The sequence below is a fragment of the Panicum virgatum genome, chromosome 6N, assembly GCF_016808335.1.
Source record: "Panicum virgatum strain AP13 chromosome 6N, P.virgatum_v5, whole genome shotgun sequence".
Lineage (NCBI taxonomy): Eukaryota > Viridiplantae > Streptophyta > Magnoliopsida > Poales > Poaceae > Panicum > Panicum virgatum.
In genome coordinates, this window is record NC_053150.1 from 30,444,075 (window position 1) to 30,456,974 (window position 12,900).

Consider the following 12,900-nt stretch of genomic DNA (forward strand, 5'->3'; position numbering starts at 1 on the left):
GGAATCTGACGGCAGCAGGAGGGGAGGCAGAGTGCGGGCCAGAGTTGTGTCGCACGCGGGCCGGAGCTGCGCCCTAGAGTGACACCTTGCATTGGAGCGCCAGCCGGAGCTGCAGCTCGCTCCTACCTGCCGGCCAAATCCCCATATCCCCACACCGAGAAAGTAGAAACCCCCACCTCCAATCCATGGCTCCCCCAGCCACGGCCGCCGGCAAGCGCGCCATGCCCCTGGAAGGGGATTCCCTTGCCACCGCCGCCGCTATTTGGTCGACGACGGAGCAGGAGCCGCAGGCGGCGGGAGGCGCCGAGGCTGGCAACCTCGTCCTGGTGGCGGACTGCGGCGTGGAGGTGCGCCTCCACTGGTGGCGGCGTACTACGAGCGGCACGCGCCGCACTACGACCCAGCGAGGAAGAAGACCGATGTGAGGGGCAAAAGAAACATTTTAAGCTTTCGTTAGCTGTCGTTCCACCAAAATCTAAGGGCAGTGGCACGTGAGTCCAAACAAAGTTAGGTTGATGGAAGAACTTGTAATTTGCGGTCGCCCGTAACATTCCTTGCTTCCGGTCGATCTCCGACACAAGAGAATCTTTCGCTTTTAAGTATAATGCTGCAGCGCTGGACCATTCTCTTTGCGGAAATTTTGGGAATCGCATTCACTGCTACCAATCGATTAGCTATTTGCATGTGGTGCATTCTCTTTTGGCGATCTACATCTTTTCGGGCGTGGGAAATGGGTATAATATTTGGGTGGGGGAAGTGAAAATAAAAGTAAATTTTAATTTCAAATTTTATTCTGTTATATTGGAGTAGAAAAACTTTAAAGAGAAATATTTCTTGCTACAATTTTTTTTCAAAATATTGTCAGATGGTGTCATGAAAAATTTTTGGTAAAAAATTTTAAATGTCAAAAATGTTTTTTGCTGCAACAGCTTTAAACTGTATGAAAAAGAATAAATAAAAATTAAAGAGATGAGGTGGGGTAGGGCTGATATAAATATCTTTTATATATTTTGCTGGAACAAAAAAGAATATCAAGAAATTGAAAAAACAAAAAATGTTGTGTTCGAATAAACATATGTTAACAAAAGTTATCACATGGCGACAAAAAAATATTCTCAAAAATATCTGCAGCGGCGGGCAGCAAAAAATATTCTTTGGGTCCTTCCTTAAGATGCCCTGAAAAAATAAAAGGAAAAATGTTATGAATAAAAAACCATGTGAAACACGATAAAAGAAAAAAAATCTGCATTAAAAAAAGTTGTGTATGTAAAAAGTTGGGCGTACAAAGATTGTTCCCAGTACTAACAGAAGTTGTAGAGCTTAAACACCACTATCATTTCTGCATAACAAAAAAGTGAAAATAAAGTATTTGTTTCTTGAAAACTTATTTAGAAAATTTGGACAAAAATTATTTCACCTAAAACTTTATGAAGAAAACTATTGAAAAACTTTTAAAAAATCTTTATAGAAGAATTTTCTAGAAGAACTTTCACAAATAACTTACAACCAAACTTTTGTAAATAACTTCTAATTAAACTTAGGTTAAAAATATTTGCTAGCAAATTTAGCAAACTTTTTTAAATCTTTCTAGAAATCTTTTTAATGAAAAACTTATGAAATGAAACTTTCTTATTAAACTTTTTTCATGGAAAAACTAATTCCTTTAGAACTCTTCCGAAGACTTCTTGTAGGAAACCTTTTCAACTGATAAAACTTATGAAGGTCATTCAGGCATAGAACTTTTTTTTAGCAAACTCTCCTAACAAATTATTGAGAAATTTTGGTTTAAACCTATTATATGATTTTGTATAAATATTAAGTAGACTCAAGTCCAACTTGTGAAAAGCTGAGTGCTACTCTTCCATAGAAAAAATATGCCATAAAAACTCAACTGAAGATCGAGTAAGATCCAGTCTACTTATGAAATTCAGCAACTACCCTTCCATACAATAACTCATATAAAACATCTTGCAAAAAATCTGATAGAAAAACAAAGTGGAGCATACATAGGATTAAATCGAGAACTAACCACACTGTTGAGTATAAAGAAATGCTGAAGCTCGAACCAAGCTTGAATCAGAACAGGAGCAAGCTAGCTTGAGTAAGTAATGTGTCATGAGCACTTCTGACAACCTGAATCAACAGGTAAGTAAACAAGCTTATTGCAAGTCTGCAACCCTGGAAATATTGGCATTCCAAAATGAGTTGGTTTAACATCTCAGAGTGTAATTAAATGAGTAATTGTAAAGTCATGCCGCAACATATGGTTTTGAGATCTCAGTCCCTTGTTGATGATGCTTGTGGCAAATGTCAGGTTTGGAATTCAATTATTCCCTTAACATGATAGGAGACGGTATTGGTAACAAAAAAAAACTACTAGAAAGTTTAGTGATAGGCAACTGTTTGCCACTAATAGCACAGAAATTCGTGCCAAATCTGAACCTATTTTGTAACAAACATGAGGGGTGGTGATTATAACGATGGGCTTGTAAAGCTCTGCAGGTGGTTAGCTATTTTCTTTTCCATTTCTGAACGAGTGGCCGAGGTCTTTCATCTACATAGCAGTCTAGTGTGTTAGAGAGTTGCTGCCTGCAGTATGTCCACAGGGCATGTCTGTTCCAAGCATAGCTGTAATTCTACTAATTGAGTACATATACATATACTAAAGGGCCAAGAATCGGCGCGTGCTCGTGAGGCGTGGCCCCACGCGGGGCCGGTGCACTGTTCATGCGGGTCCCACATACTATTCACGTGGGACCCACGTACTATTCAGGCGGGACCCACGTGGGGCCCACGTACTATTCAGGCGGGACCCACGTGGGGCCCACGATTCTATTAACTTAGTCTCTTTATCTTAAAAAATATTTTCCTTCCATTATTTGACAATACAAAATATATTTAACTACTTTCTACATACAAAAATAATAACTAAACTTTGTATACTACATCTACATGTGGTAGTTGTACTACTTCTTGGATTTTGATTTCCCTTCGTAAACCCACAAAATATAATTAAATTGTTCATTCATTTCTAATCTTACTTTTTTTCCTACTAAAGTAATTAAGCTATACCTACTGACACAAAAAAAATCCTAAGAAAAAATTACATGTACCTCTAAACTACAATGCTTGAGATTGCACGCTCTTAGACACAAAACTACTATGCCGCTTAACTTTAATTTTTAGATCCAACTCAATACATCAATACAATGTTGCTTCGAACATAGTAACAGATAATATCTTTCTATTAATATTTTAGGACCACGTTTTTGATATAGGCGCGCTACGCGCGCCAACCTGACTAGTATTCATAAACAGCCAAATGCAAAACTAATTGTTTCCAATCAGCAGCCAACAAAGGACCATTCAGCCAGCAATCGTGAGAATAGAAGATGTAGAAAGGGAAAGTAAGCAAGGTGCGTTGGCTCACCGAGGATTTCTTCCTGCGCTGCACTAAGACAAGTGCCATCCTCCAGACTGCCGCGACGCTCACCGGTCACCATACTGCCTCCACCACTCGTTGCCATGTCCCCATGCTTCTCCGCCAGGGCATCAGCACACCCCGTTGAAGATCCACGTTGTCGCCATCAATGGAACGCTGCGCATAGAATGCATTCTCTCCGGCGAACTAGATCCGGCACTCCGCCGAGCACAGGACCCCGCTCAGATTTGGCCGCTCAGAGGTCCGGCTCGCGTCGCTGCACTCCAAACGACCACATCCTGCGGTTAGAGCTTAACACCAACCGCCGCCGTCACCGCTCCCACCACCACATCAGCAGCTTGCATCAGGAATGACAGTCAACCCATGTCGGTACCCTGCAGTAAGGATACCCACTTCTACTGTAGTAAGACAGGACCCACGTAGTCATCCGTAACTACGTGGTAAAAGGCGGAGCAACCGGGGTCCACAAGTCAGGCTCTTACCTCACCGGGCCAACGGCCCCGGACCCACTCCCCGCTCTGGGACGGGTCCGGAGATGCCACGTGTCTCTGAGAAAGGGAAGCTTCGAGCCAACCACCGAGATCCCGGACCTCCCACAGGGGTCCGGAACCTCCTCACGCCCGTCCGGACCTCCCACGCGCGTAGAGCTAACATACTGCAGGGGGGTCCGGAGCCACCACGTGTTCCGCGGGCGCAGGCGCGAGTCTTCCGCTGGAAGACTCGCCCACCCACCGCATTCAATGCGGGTGGTTGAGGCGTGTCCTGCCGCCGCGGCACGCGGGGCAGCCTTTGTCAGGCCTCACTGTAGACCGCATTTTACTGAGGTACACAGTGCAGCCGCCTGCGCAGCACCCGCGCAGAGCCGTCTGCCGCATTAATTGGATACGACGCCATGACACTTTTCCATCATGCCGCCTACGCCGCAAGCTACACGGCCCGTTCAGCTACGTGGCTGGCGACGCCGCTGGCTACGCCTGGCGCCGCTTCGATAAGACAGCGCCTGGACATGCTGAACGGGGGATTCCAGGAGCAGGCAAGGAAATCTAGGAGAGAGATCTCCTTCGCCTGCGACGCCGTAATATATGAACAGTAAGTTATTTTGTACTACATCGTTGGGCGCACCTGTCGGGGACCCAACGGCCGTGTACGCGTCTCCCTTGAGATATAAGAGGGAGGCGCCCGCTGTACAGGGCAGGGGCTGGAGGGAGGACCCATAGACACACACTGAACTCAGCTCCAACTCTTCAGTCTTGAGCAATACAGCACACAGTGGACGTAGGGTATTACGCTCCGGCGGCCCGAACCACTCTAAACCTGCTGTGTTCATCGTGTTCCTGAGCGAGATCGAACTAATCCTAACTAACCCCCGAGTACTCACCCTCTGGGCTTAGGCGGGTGCATTCCGCCACCCGGCTGTGGTTAGCCACACCACGACATTTGGCGCGCCAAGTAGGGGAACTATAGCTGGTTTCAGTTCATCTCTTGCTCGTCTCCATGGTTCGGGTGGACGACGTGGAGATGACGGAGGGTGTGGCGTCCTCCACACCACACGCCTCTCGTGTTCCTGCTCCAGGGGCAACCGTGCCCGTGGAGCAGTCACCGTCGGCGGTAGCACGCGCTGCTCGCCGGCAAGAGTCTGGGCGCCCGTCAAGGGCCCCCTCACATGCTGCGAGCGGCGGAGCGCTGGCGGCGGCTAGGGAGTTGCTTCGCAACCCACCGGCTGCTGCAGCCTCGCCAGACGCCCTGAGGCAGTGGCGGGACGACGTTGACCGTCTCCTCTATCTAGCTCAGGCCTTCCCCAGTTCTGCAAGGACTGGGCAATGACCTCCGCATGTCAATGCGGTGGTACCCTACCACCGGCGCCAGGGCGGCGCGTCGGCGTCCGTGCGCTCCCCCATAGTGAGGGGGTGCACGAACAGAAGACCTGCGGGCGGAGCTCAACCGCAGGCGCGCAGGTGAGGACACCCGCCTCTCCGTGGAGAGGGCGCGAGAGCGCCGTCTCAACATTGAGGGCCGCAACCTCAATGCCGACTTGGACGTGGTGGCACCCATGCCTCCGTTGAATGCCCGGATACAGTTGGGCGCCCCGGTGGCTGGGGTGGGCTGTGCTGCGCTGGCGAAGCACCTCCTTGCGGTGGCATGGCCGTCCAAGTTCCGCCCGCACCTGCCGGAGAAGTACGATGGTACCACTAATCCGTCGGAATTCCTGCAGGTGTACGTTACCGCCATCACAGCAGCTGGTGGTAACAATGCCATCATGGCGAGCTACTTTCATGTAGCCTTGTCTGGGCCAGCCTGGACTTGGCTCATGAACCTCACTCCTGGGATGATCCAGTCTTGGGAAGAGCTCTGTGCAAGGTTCACTGCGAACTTCGCCAGTGCGTACCAGTAGCATGGTGTGGAGGCCCACCTCCACGCTGTGAGGCAGAAACCCGGAGAGACACTCTGGGCATTCATTTTGCGCTTCACCAAGGTATGGGGTACAATTCCTCGTATCTCTGACGCGTCTATTATCACTGCTTTCCGTCAGGGGGTATGTGATGAGAAGATGCTCGAGAAGCTGGCGACGCACGAAGTGGAAAGCGTCACTACGCTTTTCTCCCTGGCAGACAAGTGTGCCAGGGCTGCTGAGGGCCGCGCATGGCACTCAGCCCACCAAGATGGAGACGCCAAAGCTGGTGGCTCCGGTGCTGCCGCCCAGGGCAGAGGTAAAAAGAAGAAGAACAAGAACCGGAGTCGCGGGGAGTTGCAACCCGGTGCTCCGGCCGTTGCAGCAGCGGCACCGGCTGATGCGGCAGCGGCTGGGGGCCAGAATGCGCATGACAAACGCCCTCGCCCGCAAGGTGGCAGTGGAGGTTCATGCCCAGTGCATCCCACCGCTCGCCACAGCGCCGCTGACTGCCGCGAGATCCAGAAGCTCGCGAAGCGGGTCAGTGGGCGGCGTGAGCACTCCTCTAAGGACAGCTCACCCCCTCCTCGCCAGCGACCTGGCAAGGAGAAAGCCTCCGACAGCGGGGCCACAGCCGAGGAGAAGGAGCTGGGGTACCAATCCCCTGCTCGGGAGCTGAAGGGCGTGTACCACGACGACAACTCCGACTCCGACAACGACGACCGCCGCAAGAAGCTGTACGTAATGTACGACGGAAGCTGGGAGCTTGTCTCTTGGCGGGACGTGAAGACCCTTCGCCGAGAGGTTCTTTCGGTGAAGCCGGGGGTCTCGAAGGCGGCGCCGCACCAAAGGTGGATGAACACCACCATCTCTTTCGGGCCATCCGACTGCCTGGAGAATATGGCTGGGGCCGGTGTACTACCTCTATTCACCGCCCCTGTCATATCCAATGTGAAGCTCTATCACGTGCTGATCGACGGTGGGGCCGGCCTCAACGTCATCAGCTATGCAGCATTCAAGCAGCTGCAGATCCCGGAGTCCAAGCTGACTCCCTCTCGCCCATTCTCCAGAGTGGGCCCACATCCGGTGTTCCCTCTGGGGAGCATCACACTGCCGGTCACATTCAGGACCGAGGAGAAATTCCGCACAGAGAGCGTTCAGTTCGATATTGCGGAGGTGAACCTCCCGTTCAACGCCATCATTGGCCGGCCATCTCTTTACCGCTTCATGGCCATTGCCCATTACGGGTATTTGGTCCTGAAGATGCCTTCCCCTGCCGGTGTCCTCACCGTGCAGGGTGACCGCACTGCTGCCGTCGCTGCAGTCGAGAGATTGCATGCTCTGGCGGCAGAGGCTGCACATTCCGAGGAGGACCCATCCACCTCGCAACCCAGGGTGCCTGCAAAGGCACCTAAGGTTCATCCGTCTCATCCGGACGATGTTCCCGTGAAGACGGTGTAGATCGGAGCGGACTCCACCAGGACCACCCGCATCGCGGGAAACCTGGAGGAGAAATAGGAAGACGCGCTCATCACTTTCCTCTGAGCAAATGTGGATGTGTTTGCCTGGGAACCGTCACAGATGCCCGGGATCCCTAGGGAAGTGATCGAGCACAATCTGAGGATCTACCTTGACGCCACACCAGTGCGCCAGAAGCCTCGGAAGCAGTCCGTGGAGCGGCAGAACTTCATCTGTGAAGAAGTCCGCAAGCTCCTGCACGTAGGCTTCATCGAGGAGGTCCACCACCCTGAGTGGTTGGCCAACCCGGTCGTCGTCCCAAAGGCCAACGGGAAGCTTCGGATGTGCATCGACTACACCAGCCTCAACAAGGCATGTCCTAGAGACACCTATCCTCTTCCACGTATCGATCAGATTGTGGACTCCACCTCCGGGTGTGACCTTTTGTCTTTCTTAGATGCATACTCTGGTTTCCACCAGATTCAGATGTCTAGAGAGGATAGGAAGCATACTGCTTTTGTAACAGTAGATGGGCTTTATTGCTATATTGTTATACCATATGGTCTACGGAATGCCTTACCCACGTTTGTACGAGCTATGAACAAAATCTTCTGTAATCTAATTAGAGATATTGTTGAGGTGTATGTTGATGACATTGTGGTCAAGACTAAGGTACGGTCAACACTAGTTGAGGACCTGTCCCTCGTCTTCGACCGGCTACGCACCACGCGCACGAAGCTGAATCTCGAGAAGTGCATCTTCGGTGTCTCGGCAGGGAAGTTGCTGGGTTTCCTGGTCTCACATCGAGGCATTGAGGCAAACCCAGCTAAGATCAAGGCGATCGAAACAATGAGGCCTGCTGGCCGCATCAAGGATGTCCAGAAGCTTACTGGATCTCTCGCCACTCTTAGCCGCTTCATATCGAGGCTGGCTGAGAGGGCCCTCCCTTTCTTCAAGCTATTTTGGAGGTCCGGTCCATTCTCTTGGATCGAAGAGGCTGAACAAGCCTTTCAGGAGCTGAAGCAGCATCTCACCTCACTGCCAGTATTGGTGGCTCCAGAGCCCGGTGAGACATTGTTTCTGTATCTTGCTGCGTCTGCAGAGGCGGTCAGCATGGTGCTGGTCGCCGAGAGGACGGAGCAAGCTCGCCTGGGGGACACCAGGGTCTCCCCAGCCAAGGAGGGTGAGCCGGACCCCAGACATGGGGGCCCGTCAGCCTCACCTCTGTCTGAAGGTCCGGACCCCAGACAAGGGGGTCCGGAGGAGCCTCGTCCCAGTGGGAACCCAGAACCACTGGGGGCCCAAGGACCTGACGTGGTGGATAAGGGCGAGCCGGACCCGGTAACCAGGGTCCGGACCATCCAAAAGCCAGTCTACTATGTCAGCGAAGTCCTTTACGAGGCGAAGACCAGGTATCTTGAGATGCATAAGCTTATCTGTGCAATACTTATTGCGTCCAGGAAACTACGCCACTACTTTCAGGCACACCGAGTTGTCGTAGTGACCTCTTACCCGCTAAGAGCCGTCCTGCACAACTCCAACGCCACGGGCAATATCGCCAAGTGGGCAGCAGAATTGGCTGAGTTCCAGCTGGACTTCCAGCCTCGCCATGCAGTCAAGAGTCAGATCCTGGCTGATTTCATAGCGGAATGGACTCCTTCCCCAAGCAATTCTGGGGGACCGGACTTTAACGCCGGACCCCCGGAGCCGGAAATCAGGACACCAGTCTTCACCGAGCCCCACTAGACACTCTTCTTCGACGGGTCCGTCCGCAAGAAGTGGGCTGAAGCTGGTGTGGTCCTCATCGACTCAAATGGAGATCAGCTGAAGTACATGGTGCACCTTGAGTTCAAGGCCACCAACAACATGGCGGAGTACGAAGCTCTGATCTTTGGCCTAACACACGCCCTGTCTCTGGGGGTCCGGCAACTTCTGGTGAAGGGGGACTCTCAGCTAATCATCAAGCAGGTCCGAGAGGATTGTAGCTGCAATAATCCCCAGCTCACGGCATACCTCATCCACATGAGGAAGCTCGAGAAGGACTTCGACGTCTTGGAACTGCAACATGTTCCCCGCGAACTCAACACAGCAGCAGATGATCTCTCCACGAGAGCATCTACCTGGGCATCCATGCCTGAGGGCATCTTCGAAAGACGGCTGCTGAGACCCACCGCCCAGCCTGCTGAGCTGGGTGAAGGGGATCAAGCTAGCACCTCAAAGCTAGCGGTCACGGTGGCATACCACCTGTGGTGCCCGCCCTGGGTTGTGAGCTCTGTCGAGGATCCTGGAGACCGCATAGAGCCACTCCAACCTGCTCAGGGAGCTCCCGATGCATGGATCTCCGAGATCCGGGACTACCTGAAAGACAATATCCTTCTTGATAATGATGTGTCCGCTGAGCGCATAGTACGATTGGCTAAACGCTACGCGGTGGTAGAAGGGGATCTCTACCACCGTGGCACTAATGGTATCCTCATGCGGTGCATTCCCAGGAAGAGGGCCACGAGTTGCTCGCGGAGGTCCAAGGAGGCGAGTGTGGAAGTCATTCCTCATCTCGCACGCTTGTTGGCAAGGCCTTTCGGCATGGCTTCTACTGACCAACAGCACTCCAGGATGCGGCTGAGCTGGTAAAGTCCTGCAAAGCATGCCAGTTCCATGCAAAGCAAATACACACACCGGCTCAAGCTCTACAAATGATCCCGCTCTCATGGCCATTCGCCGTGTGGGGCGTGGATATCCTGGGGCCATTCCCCCAGGCCGTCGGCGGGTACCGGTTCGTCTACGTCGCCATCGACAAGTTCACAAAGTGGCCGGAGGTTACCCCTGTGGTGGACATCACCAAAAAGTCAGCAGTCGCATTCCTCAAGTCCATTGTGTGCAGATTTGGCGTCCCAAACCGCATCATTGCGGACAACGGGACCCAATTCAAAAGCAGACTCTTCCAGGAGTACTGCGAGGACATCGGCATCCAGCTATTCTTTACGTCCGTGGCACATCCCCGCAGCAATGGATAGGTTGAGAGAGCGAATGCAGAGATCCTCAGGGGACTCAAGACCCGCACCTACAACTGCTTGAAGAAGCATGGTGCCAAATGGGTTGACGAGTTTCCGTACGTACTATGGGGCAACCGGACCACACCCAACTGAGCCACCGGGGAGACTCCATTCTTCCTAGTCTACGGGGCTGAAGCATGCCTTCCCCCAGAAATTCACCTGGGCTCACCACGGGTCCAGGCTTTTGACGAATCCATGCAGGAACAACTGCGGCGCGATGATGTGGACTTCGTTGATGAACGAAGGTGGCGTGCAGCAATCCGAAATGCACGCTACAACCAGGCGCTCAGGTGCTATCATCAGCGGTTCGTGCACAGTAGGGAGCTCCGGGCTGGCGACCTCGTCCTGAGGAGGATCCTGAACCGTGCAGGGCTCCACAAACTCTCCCCCAGCTGGGAGGGGCCCTTCAAGGTTACAGAAGTATGCCGGCCCAGATGCGTTCGTCTTGCCACAGAAGATGGAGTACCGCTGCCCAACCCATGGAACATAGAGCATCTGCGTAAGTTCTACACTTAGGCAGAACGGGGAAATGAATTTTTCTTTTGTAATAAGATGGAGTCAGTGTGCGGCCTAGAGCGGTTGGGGTCCGCCCTCGTAAACCCGACCTCTGGCATCCATCGCACCGTCGGCAAGCATTAACGCGTGGCCTAGAGTGGTAGAGGTCCGCCCTCGTAAACCCGGCCTCTGGCATTCATCGCGCAAGTCATGTATATCAAGTTGCAAAGGAAAAATTTGCCCCGGTTCTGTCTTTGTGTCAAAATTCTATTTCGCATTTCGATTCTCGAGGTTTTACTTTTCTAACCCCCGCGCGGACTTTCACTCTAGTCGCTACAACTAAGATCTGAATTGAGTTGCTGGACTACCGTACAGGTCTGGACCCTCTTGCTGCTAGGAGAGGGGTCCGGACCCCTAGGGACCTGCTCTGGAGAGGGGGTGCTTGTTTGCTGGGGTGGTCCGGAGTCCTGTGTAGCCGCTTAGCCGGTTCCGTACCCAAAGCCTACACACTCTACCACCCTGTAACAAGTGCTCTAGTACCTGAAGCTGGGTAATTAGGGGCCCGGACCTCGTTCTAGCTCAGGAGTTGGCTTCCTAAGTCCTACACGGCATGTCCAGCTCCATATCTTAAAGGATCGAATATGACAAGATGACCTCACCCACTGCTAGGAAGGGTCTGGAGTGTCAGAGCCAGGTCCGGAATAGTCGTGTTGTTTCCTAGAGTGGGCCAGAGTCCTGTGTGGCGCCTTAGCCTGGTTCCGCACCCTAAGCCTGCACACTCCACCACTCTATAACAAGCACTGAACTTCCTGGACCTGTGCATATGGATCTCCGGACCACGTACTAGCCTGGGGGCCGGTCCAGATTAGGTCCTGCGGGCCTACTACTAAGCTGTAACTTTGAGTGGTATGCAGGTGAAGCCTTGACTGGTGGTAGCTAGTCTCAAATCATTGAGCTTACCTACCAGGGGGTCCCAGCATCCGCTTTAAAGGCTTCATACAGATCGAGGTCCAGTCTCTGTGGTAGACACACTCAAAACATCTGAGCCTGTCTCCGAGGGGGCCTGGGGCGTTTGCTTTGAGCCAGACACCAAGGATCGATCCTGCATGCGTCAAACAGCTATGTTACAGTATCATTACTGCCATACAGACAAGTTAATTCTCCTCTCTGTAGTTCTTTCTGCTACACAGGGAACAAGACTCTCGCTCGGCTTGCAACCTATGCTACACCTACACGCCTAAGAACGCTTGCCCAACCTCATACGGGAGTCCGGAGTATCTTCTGTGGCTCCGATGGCAGATAGGTCCTTACAACTGAACCTATCTGCCAGGGGGCCAGGGCGTAGGGGTGCTGCATACCGCAACCACAGCAACTGACAAACAGCTAAGTTGAACTTTTTTCCTTTATTAAAATTTCAACTGGTACAATGTTTGTTACATAACGCAAAAAAAAGAAGGGGTACAATGTGCAGCTCAGGAGTCTGCAGGTTCCTGCTTGAAGTAGGCGGCCACGAAGTCGACGACCTCTCGCACGCTGTCCCGAGCGGCGGCCTCCATCTCCGCCACAAGACCATCGACCACAGGGGCTAGCGAGATGACCGGATCGTGGCTCCGAAGGCAGGTCAGGATGTGCTCCGCCACCATCCGGATCAGCTCGTGGCCCTTGGCTTCAAGCTGGCCAGCAAGGACCGGCTCCAGACGTCGGAGCCTATCCGAAGCGGAGTTTAACACTGGGAGGGCGTCAACAATCGAAGCTGGCGGCTCCGCCACTTGGATTGGGCTCATTCCAAGTGGCACCAGTGCTAAGCTCGCTTCGGTCGCCCAGTCAGCGATTCGCTGGGCCCCCACGCGCTGGTCCTCCTGGAGCTTCCGGACCGCCTCCTGGACCCGGCTGTCTAGAGCTGCCTTGGTCGCCTCTACCTCGCGGGACCTCTCTTTGAGTTCAGCCTTCCTCTGTGCTGCTTCTCCATGTTGGCGGCGTGGGACTCCTGCTTATCGAGGGACTTCCGGTCCTCCTCCAGCTCCGCCTCAGCAACAGCCAGCTTGCTGGCCCTCTCTTGCAGC

At 52.7% G+C, this 12,900-nt stretch overlaps 1 pseudogene; it reads right to left on the reverse strand.

Annotated features, from left to right (window-relative positions):
• Window positions 1-986: 986 nt before the first annotated feature.
• LOC120679959 overlaps window positions 987-12,900 on the reverse strand; it is a 39,504-nt pseudogene continuing 27,590 nt past the window's right edge.